At 42.3% G+C, this 12,189-nt stretch overlaps 1 long non-coding RNA gene across 1 annotated transcript; it reads left to right on the forward strand.

Moving 5' to 3' along the window:
* The first annotated feature begins 697 nt into the window (after positions 1-697).
* Positions 698-5,109, forward strand: LOC311124440. Its single transcript, XR_014612753.1, has 2 exons — positions 698-4,706; positions 4,847-5,109. It is a non-coding gene; the product is annotated as an uncharacterized lncRNA (long non-coding RNA).
* Positions 5,110-12,189: the final 7,080 nt, after the last annotated feature.

Consider the following 12,189-nt stretch of genomic DNA (forward strand, 5'->3'; position numbering starts at 1 on the left):
GTGAATCAGCATTTTCTTAAATGAATGCTATCAAGAGCCAGGACAGAAACAGACTCTCAAATTCACATCTTGGACAGTGCCTCAGGATTGCCACAACAGAATACAAGCCTGACATCAGAAAGGTTGCCTCATCCCGTCGCTCTCACTTCTCTCACTGATTAATGAGTGAACCAGATCCAATTATTTTTTTGCTATTTTTCAATCTTCTTGTGGTATAATAATAATTACAATGAAATAACCATTTCATATTTAATAGCATGTTTCCTACTAAATATGCTACACAGCTTAAATAAAAGTAAATGGCATCCAACTAGTTAGTCAAATTTAAAACTTAATACACAGCAATAAAAAAATTATACACAAATAAAAGCTAATTAATTATATTGTCACATTAATATCAAACACTTTTGGTTGTTAACAGCTTGATATTATTTGGTTCACATATTTTAAAAGTTTAAAAACTAATGTGGCATATTCTGATAACACATTTGAAAAGTACCTAACTAAAAATCTCTGTCTGTCTGTGTTTGTCCTTCTGTCTCTTCTCTTAGAAAGACCGTCTGAACGCAGATATCCAAAGCATGGGTGTTCCAGACAGAAGTGGGCGCTGTGTGTGTGTGTGTGTGTGTGTGTGTGTGTGTGTGTATGTGTGTGTGTGTGTGTGTGTGTGTGTGTGAATGTGTTTGCTGGACTTTTTGTTTGCTGACTGTTTGCACAGAATATGCTCCAGGGGCATTTCATAATTAAATAGTTGGTTTTGGACTAATTTAGTATTTTTCATTTTTCTCTTATGTGACTCCTAACACCACTACTAATAATTATAAAATCACAATAGAAGTGAAAACTGATAAAACATAAAACTGTCGCCAAAAAAACAAACATGTTGGCCCTTGGCTTGGCATGCCTGACCAAATTTGGCCCTTTTGGAAATCTAATTGGGGAACCCTGGTCTAGTAGTTACTTTAGACAAAAAGTCATCTAGCAATCCAAAAGTTGTGTGTTCGAGTCACGTCTGAGACAAATGTAGCATTTTAGCTAACCCTTATTCTAACCTTAACCCAATTCACCTAACCTACTACGGGATGGAGAGAGACAGAAAGAGAGAGAGAGAGAGATGGCCCAGTGGTTGACTCAGAGGAAATTCCCAGCCTGATAGTTTGGACTATCTTGCAAAGCATTCTGGGATCTGGGACCACACACACACACACACACACACACACACAGAATATGTGGGATTTCAAATGAGGTTCCAGACACAACCTGCCATAAAAGTTTATCAGTACTTATCACGATGAAAGCACACAGAGGAATGTTCTTTTTCAGTTTCCTTGTTTGAAAGCAGAAGAGAGGGGAGGAGGTGAAGAGGAGGTTAGCTACTTCTCCGGTCGAATGACTCAAATGTTACAAACACAATCTAAAGAGAGCTACATTAACTCTTCATACCAAGCTGAGACAAGAGCCTGCATGCAGCCCAGTATCTGTACACAGCCTCAACCTGGTGCAGAGCTTGCCGCAGGACACACACACAGGGCCCCAATGGGAGTTAAACAAGGGGGGTTTACACATGCCCTGCAGTCAGATAAGCAGCCTTTAATGATTGAGTGTGTATGGGTTCACACACACATTTGCGTCATTGCTCAGATCAAATTATCTGGCTGGGGTAGTGTGAATACCAGAGGATTTGTGGACGTTTTGGGTTGAGGCAAAGTGCAGGAAGAAGGCTGAAAGAACATTCTGTTCTATTCACAAAACTGCAAACTACCAAAGTGACTAACACATAGAACAAACACCACACAATACGATGCAGCAATACAATACAATACAATACAATACAGTACAACACAACAACATAATACAATACACCATCCCAGAGCCTAAGAGAGAGATATTGAAACATTTTATATTCTCCAGAAGTGTGCATTATGCTAGGGCTTCACCATGTGCAAACTGAAACTCAGTGCAAGAGTTATGAGTTCAGTTTTGGAGACTTTTACATAACACCTTGGTGTGTTCTTTGTTTAGCATGGAGGAGTGAGAAAGATAAGTAACTGCACTACGAAACCCTTTTTCACACATTCTCATGCCACACCTACTGTAGGAAAGGTGCATGCTGCATAGTTATCTACATTATATTTGCACCAAAGTAACCAGTCGACTCTTTACACTTTCAGACACATTGTTATATATAAAACTGATACTCTGAGGTGATATGGTGCTGTATCCATAGTCACGCCAACCAGAGCTTTGGCTTTGAACTGAGCTTTGAACTGAACTGTCAGAGTACACTAGAGTGAAAGAGAGACTGATAGTAAAAGCGTGGGAGAGGTAGAGAGTGAGGGACTCTGAGAGAGAGAGTGCCGCACACAAACACCCCGGGTCAGCTGTGAGCTGTATGACGCACGTTGGGCTCTGTTAATATTGTACAGGAGGCTCTGGCGTCTGTATGAGCATTCCATTACAGACCTCTCACACTGAGTTCACTAAGCAGCTGTGTGCTGAATTAGCACTCACTCTATATACCATTATTTCCCTCTACCACTCTCTCTCTCCCTTATCTCTCTCTCTCTTTATCATCTCTACCATCTCTTTTTTCCTCTCCCTGTTTTTCTCTCTCTGTTCTCTCCCTCCCCCTTTCTTTCTTTCTGTCTCTCACTCCATTTCTCTCTTATTGTCCCTTTTTTGCTCGCTCCCTCCCTCTTATTGTCCCTTTTTTCCCTGGAAACGAAGGGTTTTATTCAATCCTTATCGCATGAGGTTCAGCGTTACATTGGGAGTGAAATTTAAAGGCAATGTTTCTGTGTTAGCGGAGACTGCATTCACAGTAAATGCTGCACACGTCGGCTCAATCGGAAATTACCTTTCAATGTCTATCGCACAATCTGTAACACTTCAGCGATACAGATTGAATAGAGCCCTAATAATTTACTTTCCTCTCTCTCTTGCTCTCTGTCCTTTTTCAATGTTCTGTCCATTTCCTTTTCCATCTCTGAGTCATACACAACACCTGCAGAAAAACATGATTTATTCCAAATTGGATCATTTTAATCAAACAAGTTTAACAATTTTAATATAATAGTGTAATTGTAGGATGTGCCTGACTGTTTTGAAAACTAATCACACATGCAGCATGCCTCTGAGCAACATGGACTCAGAGCATTTTGTATTATTCTGTATGTAAATCTGAGACACTCCATTTAGTATGATATGTTACGTTTCATATGGTATGTATTAATTTGTGGATGTCCACCATCACCCATTCCGTATGATATGTTACAAATTACAATTCGTATTATATATTACGAATTTGCGAAACGTACAATATGTTACGAATTCATAAAACATACAATATGTTATGTATTTGCAAAATGTATGATATGTGTGTGTGTTCGCTAACATTAACTTGGCTAGGGTTTAGGGTTAATGTTAGGTTTAAGTTTAGGACTTAGGTTAAAGTTAGGGGAAGGGTTAACTAAGGTTATCAACCTGCTTTTCTTTCACCAGACACCTCTGATCTCCAAGCCCACGGGGCACGCACGGGCACGCATGCACGGGCACAAACACACATACACACATACACACATACACACATACACACATACACACATACACACATACACACATACACACATACACACATACACACATACACACATTCCTTCTCATGCCCATAGTATTTCCAGAACTCTAAATGTCACTAATACAACCATAGACCACTTACACTAGTACAACACTTCCACATATGGGTGGCCCAAAAATAACTGATTACAAGCCATGCCCCTGCGAAGCCACGCCCCCAATATACTTTCCCAGTGTGCCTTGCCTTTTTGAGTCAATTGTCTATTTACCACCCATGACTGTATTTGTTAGTGACAGAGACATGGTTGTTAAATTCATTTGATTTCAGTCCTGTGGACTTCCTACTGTAGGTAAATGTTATCAAAATTTGACTTTTTATGACAATACATTACATATCATAAGGCCTTCACTCAATGGCCATGTTTTACCCCAACGCAGTGGTGTTAGGAACCTGCTTGTTTACAGGCCACATCAGGCCTGTAAGTCACACTGGCTTGCAAAGTGATATGTAATTCCTATTGGAATCCAGCCAGAGTTAGGACAGCCAATAGTTTGAATTTTTATTCATCCACAACCTACATTCAGAATGATTGTCAAATGAGACTACCTAAACCATTTAAACTGGAACATCCATTTCAGTAACAGGTGCAATACATCTAACTAACTGATTGGATTAGTTTAGAAAAATGTATGCTATTTATATTTGTGTGGCATAAGATTAATCAATCAATCAATGTACATGCAAAAACACAGATATTAAAAACAATCCTAAAGAATCTAGCTGCAATAGAACATGCTGGGAAATAAGATAATGATGGGCGTGAATTTGATGAGAATGTTCAATCTGGCTGTTACAGCATGTATTCTTATATTCTCATAAACCTACAACTGAGGATGACCTCAACACTGTGACAAATGTTGTACAAAAAATAATACCCAAGCCTATGATGGCTCTGCTGTAATGGAATGTATTTGTATTTACATCTAAGTCCCCTCCTCTTCCCTGATTTAAGAAGTGATGCCCACTCAACTCCACTACCAGTGTCAACTCTCTCCTGACATGAACTGAAGCCATGTCTCATGTGCCCTCTCATCCACTGGCACATTGAATGTTTCCTCTCCAAGCCACTGTGAGTACCCCTGTCAATGTTCATTACTGTATGTAGAGTCAATCACATACACAAACACAATCACATTATTACACATCAGTGTAACTCATTCTTAGCTCTTTTGTCTAACTGTGTTGGTTATTGTTTTTTTGTCTTCTCAGTCAAATCCTGTCCTGCCCTCAGTGGAAGAGTTTAGCTCTCCTCCAATACCATCCATCCATGATGAGGCTGTCCTGCACTGAAGCCTCTGAACACCTCAACCCCTGTCCTGCACTGAAGTCAAGCCTCCGAACACTTCAACTTATGCCTCATACTGTGATCCCTTCCCAATACTGTGTAGTAGCCCTCTCATTCCCATTCCCCATAATATTTTACTATAAATGTATTTATGAAATGTTTTAGGTTAAAATAAAACAAATATTGTGTGTGTGTGTGTGTGTTTTTACTGGACCATGCTAAGTGGGTCATCTGTGTTTTCACAACTGGACAGAGAGGAAGGGCAGAGAAAGTGGTCAAGCGTAGGAGTGGCCAGGGTGGGGGCATTGGATGATCTGATTGGAGGAGAGGAAGATGTGGCCCTGTTGAATGATTACATAATTAGCTGCCACTTTCCAGAAAGATTCCTGCCTTGTCGTCTCTCTCTCTCTCTCTCTCTCTCTCTCTCTCTCTCTCTCTCTCTCTCTCTCTCTCTCTCTCTCTCTCTCTCTCTCTCTCTCTCTCTCTCCTCTCTCTCTCTCTCTCTCTCTCTCTCTCTCTCTCTCTCTCATCTCTCTCTCTCCTCTCTCTCCTCTCTCTCTCCTCTCTCTCTCTCTCTCTTCTCTCTCTCTCTCTCTCTCTCTCTCTCTCTCTCTCTCTCTCTCTCTCTCTCCTCTCTCTCTCTCTCTCTCTCTCTCTCTCTCTCTCTCTCTCTCTCTCTGCTTCTTTCTATCACAAACTTTTGCACTCTTAATAAAGGACATTTCACCACTCCAGCGTCAACATATTTGAAAATACTGTGTTTCTATGTTTTGTAGTCAAAAAGATAGAAGATAAGTGTTTCCAATAATATCATCAACCAATTAGTAGACAATTAGTAGGCAATGCCAACTCATACTTGGTTAAAATCACATGATGCACACTGGTCATGGCTCACATCAACACCATTATCCAGAAACCCTAGACCCACTCCATTTTGCATACTGCCCCAACAGATCCACAGATGATCCAATCTCTATTGCATTCCACACTGCCCTTTCCCACCTGGACAAAAGGAACACCTACGTGAGAATGCTATTCATTGACTACAGCTCAGCATTCAACACCATAGTGCCCTCAAAGCTCATCACTAAGCTAAGGACCCTGGGACTAAACACCTCCCTCTGCAACTGGATCCTGGACTTCCTGACGGGCCGCCCCCAGGTGGTAAGGGTAGGTAACAACACATCTGCCATGCTGATCCTCAACACGGGGCCCAGTACATCACTGGGGCCAAGCTTCTTGCCATCCAGGACCTCTATACCAGGCGGTGTCAGAGGAAGGCCCTAAAAATTGCCAAAGACTCCAGCCACCCTAGTCATAGACTGTTCTCTCTGCTACCGCACGGCAAGCGGTACCAGAGCGCCAAGTCTAGGTCCAAAAGGCTCCTTAACAGCTTCTGCCCCCAAGCCATAACACTCCTGAACAGCTAATCAAATGGCTAATCCCCCCCCAACCGCCTCTTTTACGCTGCTGCTACTCTCTGTTTATTATCTATGCATAGTCACTTTACCTCTACCTAAATGTACATATTACCTCAATTACCTCGACCAACCTCTGCCCCCGCACATTGACTCAGTACCAGTACCCCCTGTATATAGCCTCGCTACTGTTATTTTACTGCTGCTCTTTAATTATTTGTAATTTTTCTATTTTTCTTCTTTTAATTTTTTTACTTATCAATTTTTTTACTTAACACTTGTTTTTCTTAAAACTGCATTGTTGGTTAAGGGCTTGTAAGTAAGCATTTCACTGTAAGGTCTACACCTGTTGTATTCGGCGCATGTGACAAATACAATTTGATTTGATTTGATTTGATGATGTCAGTGGAAACGCTTATCTTCCTCTTTTTTTTTCTTTTTTAAACATCGAAACGTGCCATTTTCATATATGTTGATGTTGGGGCGGTGCTGGATGTATTAAATATATAGTTGAACAATTGTGACATTTCCCCTTTAACCATGCTAATACTCTCTCTCTCTCTGTCTCTCTCTCTGTGTCGGCCAATGTTTCCTTGTTTAGACAAACACAGCCTTACAGGAAACACTGTCCCCCAGTAAGTAGAAGCCAGTAAGTAGACCATTACCCTGATAATTTGACCTTTCACTGCTTTTTAGAAACTGCACTCCAAGAAAGATGAAACACACTGCATATATACTGTATCTGTCATTTCAACTGAAGTTTTTCCATCACTGCAGTAACCAGTCAGCCTTTACCTTTCTCAAGGCCTGAAAAAAAACCTTGATATGAATGCCTGCAGTGCTGGGAGCATGTAGAGAGAGTTCACTCTGGAGGAGACGAGTGGAGCTGGATAGCCCTTTCTCTCGCTCAGTGATGTGCAGGTCTTGCCATCCACTGACATAAAGCCTGGTGGGTGGACAGGAGCTCCCAAAATGGAATAACAGTTCATTCTGTCTGACTGAACAACAATATGCACTTACCCCATCAGCATACGCACATACAGTGGGGAAAAAAAGTATTTAGTCAGCCACCAATTGTGCAAGTTCTCCCACTTAAAAAGATGAGAGAGGCCTGTAATATTCATCATAGGTACACGTCAACTATGACAGACAAATTGAGAAGAAAAAAAATCCAGAAAATCACATTGTAGGATTTTTAATGAATGTATTTGCAAATGATGGTGGAAAATAAGTATTTGGTCACCTACAAACAAGCAATATTTCTGGCTCTCACAGACCTGTAACTTCTTAATTAAGAGGCTCCTCTGTCCTCCACTCGTTACCTGTATTAATGGCACCTGTTTGAACTTGTTATCAGTATAAAAGACACCTGTCCACAACCTCAAACAGTCACACTCCAAACTCCACTATGGCCAAGACCAAAGAGCTGTCAAAGGACACCAGAAACAAAATTGTAGACCTGCACCAGGCTGGGAAGACTGAATCTGCAATAGGTAAGCAGCTTGGTTTGAAGAAATCAACTGTGGGAGCAATTATTAGGAAATGGAAGACATACAAGACCACTGATAATCTCCCTCGATCTGGGGCTCCACGCAAGATCTCACCCCGTGGGGTCAAAATGATCACAAGAACGGTGAGCAAAAATCCCAGAACCACACGGGGGGACCTTGTGAATGACCTGCAGAGAGCTGGGACCAAAGTAACAAAGACTACCTTCAGTAACACACTACGCCGCCAGGGACTCAAATCCTGCAGTGCGAGACGTGTCCCCCTGCTTAAGCCAGTACATGTCCAGGCCCGTCTGAAGTTTGCTAGAGTGCATTTGGATGATCCAGAAGAGGATTGGGAGAATGTCATATGGTCAGATGAAACCAAAATAGAACTTTTTGGTAAAAACTCAACTCGTCGTGTTTGGAGGACAAAGAATGATGAGTTGCATCCAAAGAACACCATACCTACTGTGAAGCATGGGGGTGGAAACATCATGCTTTGGAGCTGTTTTTATGCAAAGGGACCAGGACGACTGATCCGTGTAAAGGAAAGAATGAATGGGGCCATGTATCGTGAGATTTTGAGTGAAAACCTCCTTCCATCAGCAAGGGCATTGAAGATGAAACGTGGCTGGGTCTTTCAGCATGACAATGATCCCAAACACACCGCCAGGCAACGAAGGAGTGGCTTTGTAAGAAGCATTTCAAGGTCCTGGAGTGGCCTAGCCAGTCTCCAGATCTCAACCCCATAGAAAATCTTTGGAGGGAGTTGAAAGTCCGTGTTGCCCAGCGACAGCCCCAAAACATCACTGCTCTAGAGGAGATCTGCATGGAGGAATGGGCCAAAATACCAGCAACAGTGTGTGAAAACCTTGTGAAGACTTACAGAAAACGTTTGACCTGTGTCATTGACAATAAAGGGTATATAACAAAGTATTGAGAAACTTTTGTTATTGACCAAATACTTATTTTCCACCATAATTTGCAAATACATTCATTAAAAATCCTACAATGTGATTTTCTGGAATTTTTTTTCTCATTTTGTCTGTCATAGTTGACGTGTACCTATGATGAAAATTACAGGCCTCTCTCATCTTTTTAAGTGGGAGAACTTGCACAATTGGTGGCTGACTAAATACTTTTTTTCCCCACTGTATGAACACACAGCATGCACATACAGGCAGATGCACACACATACTCAAACAGAAACTCTCTCTTCTATCCGTGTCTCCAGAGCACAAATAGGTGGACGGCTCAAAGGGTTCCTCATACCCTCCCACTCTCCATCAGACATTGTTCCCAAACTAATCTAAAATCAGCTTCTCCGATGCCAAAGCCAATCATAACCATTGTGAGGTAACACACCAAACAGGCTTTGAATCAGAGGAGAGCTTAACTGAGGGGCCTGGTAACGTCATAGGTTAGTACACAGTACTAAGTCACACATTAGGTTACTATGGACATTCTGGCCCTGATGGACCCCTGCCTGCCTCTCCAGTGACAGCAGCTCACTTTACACCTCAGTGAAAAGACTTACGTAACACTGTGGTATGCAAGGTCACAGATAGCAGAGACACTTAGGTACAAAGGGTGGCAGAGATCAAGCACATATGGCGTAGAGGTACACAGGCTAGCTTTTCTGTATGAGACTGTATCTATTGGAGAGTTTTATACTGTCAACATGAATCCAGAATTTCTGTTCACTTCCTGAAAATTATTGGGTTAAATGGAGTTGACAACAACCCCTACAACCCTGCAACAAAGCATTGGAGTTCAGGCAGTTAAATAAATAAATATGCCATTTAGCAGACGCTTTTATCCAAAGCAACTTACAGTCATGCGTGCATACATTTTTTTGTGTATGGGTGGTCCCGGGGATCGAACCCACTACCTTGGCGTTACAAGTGCCGTGCTCTACCATCTGAGCTACAGAGGACCACAGTTGCCATCTATTTCTAGGTTTCACAACGTATTAAAGGGTTATTATATTCTGTATCACTGCTACTTTAGATCTCATGGGCAGCATGTTATTATGAACTGCTGCTACTTGCTGTTTATTATCTATGCATAGTCACTTTACCCCTACTTACATGTACATATTACCTCAATTACCTCGACTAACCTGTACCCTCGCACATTGAATCGGTAGCGGTACCTGCTGTAAATTGCCTCTTTATTGTTATTTTATTGTTGCTCTTTTATTTTTTTACTTTAGTTTGTTTAGTAAATATTTTCTAGATTTTTCTTAAAACTGCATTCTTAGTCAAGGGCTTGTAAGTAAGCACTTCCAGGTAAGGTCTACACCTGTTGTATTCGGTGCATGTGACAAATAACATTTGATTTGATTTGAACATCACTTTTAAGCCCAGTAATAATCCCCCTATAGGGATAAAGTTTATTACAATGAATTGAATTGAGATTAAGTATCAATGGAAAAGATAGTCCTTAAATCAGAGACATTGCAATGTTTAGAGACTAGGATACACCTCAGAGACAGAGTACAGAGTACCAAGGACAGTGTTTGTCTAGGAGCTGACATTACAGCCAGTCTGACTCATGGCAGACGGAACTAAACTCTCTCTAATCCACCACCTCTGCCTCTCATCCACCATCAGCATTAACCTCTCCACGATGCGTCTGTGTGTGTGTATGTGTATGGTGTGGTGTGGTGTGGTGTGGTGTGCGTACGTGTGCACTTGTGGGCCTGTGAGCCAGTTAGTGTTGTTTGTTTGTTTCCAACAAAAACAGAGAGAGAGAGAGAGAGAGACCTGAACAGCCTTTACGACCAGGTCCACCTATACAAGGCAGCAGTGCCCACCTTCGCCCGGACCCTAAAGGATATCGCCCTCAACAGCAGACCCAACACCTCACACAGGAGCAACAGATCAACAGACACCCCGCCCAGACCCGCGAGACACTCTCCCAGACCTGCGGGACACCCCCACCCGGACCTACACATAGAGGACCCCCGCCGAGAGGACCTACATCCAGACCACAGCAACACCAGCCACATCCACACCCCACACCCACCTCAAAATGTTAAATGTCAACCAATTAACACCCCCCCCCCCCCCCAAGTAAACCATGCCCACACCCCATTTAGGCCCCCTCAGATCAGACCTATGCCCCTCCTAGCCACCTCATGCCCCCCACTCCCGCAAAGAGGGCCTCAACATGAAAGCCACACATACGCCCAGGCCGTGTGCAGGCAAACAGGCCCAACTCACTCTTACACTAGCCCAAGCCAATGGCATGTACCAGATGCTCAGCAGGCTCTGCTCATGCTTTGTTTACATTTTTACATTTACGTCATTTAGCAGACGCTCTTATCCAGATTTCCAAAAAGCTTTTGACTCAATTTGGCATGAGGGTCTGCTATACAAATTGATGGAAAGTGGGGTTGGGGGAAAAACATACGACATTATAAAATCCATGTACACAAACTACTAGTGTGCGGTTAATTTTAGCAAAAAACACACACATTTCTTTCCACAGGGCTGTGGAGTGAGACAGGGATGCAGTTTAAGCCCCACACTCTTCAACATATATATATCAACGAATTGGCAAGGGCACTAGAACAGTCTTCAGCACCCAGCCTCACCCTACTAGAATCTAAAGTCAAACGTCTACTGTTTGCTGATGATCTGGTGCTTCTGCCACCAACCAAGGAGGGCCTACAGCAGCACCTAGATCTTCTGCACAGATTCTGTCAGACCTGGACCCTGACAGTAAATCTCAGTAAGACAAAAATAATGGTGTTCCAAAAAAGGTCCAGTTGCCAGGACCACAAATGCAAATTCCATCTAGATACCGTTGCCCTAGAGCACACAAAAAACGGTACATACCTCGGCCTAAACATCAGCGCCACAGGTAACTTCCACAAAGCTGTGAACGATCTGAGAGACAAGGCAAGAAGGGCCTTCTACGCCATCAAAAGGAACATCAAATTTGACATACCAATTAGGATCTAGCTAGAAATACTTGAATCAGTTATAGAACCCATTGCCCTTTATGGTTGTGAGGTCTGGGGTCCCCTCAACAACCAAGAACTCACAAAAGGGGACAAACACCAAATTGAGACTCTGCATGCAGAATTCTGCAAACATATCCTCTGTGTACAACGAAAACCCCAAAATAATGCATGCAGAGCAGAATTAGGCCGATACCCGCTAATTATCAAAATCCAGAAAAGAGCCGTTAAATTCTATAACCACTTAAATGGAAGCGATTCCCAAACCTTCCATAACAAAGCCATCACCTACAGAGAGATAAACTTTGAGAAAAGTCCCCTAAGTAAGCTGGTCCTGGGGCTCTGTTCACAAACACAAACAGACCCCACAGAGCAAAAAGAGAATTACT

Source organism: Coregonus lavaretus (assembly GCF_964263955.1).
Source record: "Coregonus lavaretus genome assembly, contig: HAP1_SCAFFOLD_897, whole genome shotgun sequence".
NCBI classification, from domain to species: Eukaryota; Metazoa; Chordata; class Actinopteri; order Salmoniformes; family Salmonidae; genus Coregonus; species Coregonus lavaretus.